Here is a 1,064-nt window from a genome sequence, read left to right on the forward strand (position 1 = left end):
TTTCGTGACCGGTAATGGGATCACAACCCTCGGTGTCGCGCCCGCACCGCGCTCAACCAGTAAGCTGACTAGTCTCTATACGGGATCCGAACCCTCGGCGGGAGCGCCGCCACACTCCCAAGCACCGCACTCTACCGAGTGCCACACTCCCAAGCACCACACTCTACCAAGTGCGCCACCGGGCTGGCCCTAGCTTGTTGCTCTCTTAAAGCTACCAGACCCCTCTTCCTCTCTTACCACCAAATCTCCACTGTATAGAGAGAGCCCTTATGCTTAAACCTCCTCACACTCCTTTTCAAATAAAGTCAGTTCCTTTGGAGGACAGCATCAGAATTCTGTTCCTATTGGATGAATCTCCTGCCCTGGGCAAAAGTCTCTCAGCCACCAATTTAGGCACTGGGCAGTGACAGTAGTCTGACTCTCTTGGAGTGACACCTCTGCTTTATGAGCAGAGGCCTTGTGGGTGGGGGAATGGCAATAGTTTATTCCATATGAGTGTGGGCTGAACTGAGGAAGGGAATTCCCAACCCTATGGATGCACTCACCAGGAAATAGTGAGCCTCTGTAAATTAAAGTTGGAGAGGACTGGAGGTGTTGGTGGCCTGCCCCTCCTGGTGAGATACTGTATCTGTTGATTGGGTAGCAAGGGGAATGGAAGCTCTGCCTTTTTGGCCACATCTGCCTGGAGTGAAGTTCCCCTCATGCTCAGCTGGGAGGGAGGGAGGTAAGGATGGAGAGAAGGAGTTGGTCATAGTTCATATGCCACTGACTCTTGCTGTTCTTACATATTTAGTAGATTTTGTTGAAAAAATATGTATTCACTTATCGTACACTCTTAGGACAATTTCCAGAGACTAGTAATAATTACCAGTAAGGTAAAGTGACACTACTTTTTCCTGATCAAGTTGACTTGACTCTTCTCAAATAAATGTATATGCAAATATGTAAATAGAAATGGGGAGAGGGAACCAGGTGGAAGAGACATTTTATAATATACCAAGGTAAAAGTATATAATTTTTTAGTTTTAAAAGGCAAACACCAAGACTCAAAGTGAATTTATATG

This window comes from Galeopterus variegatus, unplaced genomic scaffold, assembly GCF_000696425.1.
Source record: "Galeopterus variegatus unplaced genomic scaffold, G_variegatus-3.0.2 Scaffold1730, whole genome shotgun sequence".
NCBI classification, from domain to species: Eukaryota; Metazoa; Chordata; class Mammalia; order Dermoptera; family Cynocephalidae; genus Galeopterus; species Galeopterus variegatus.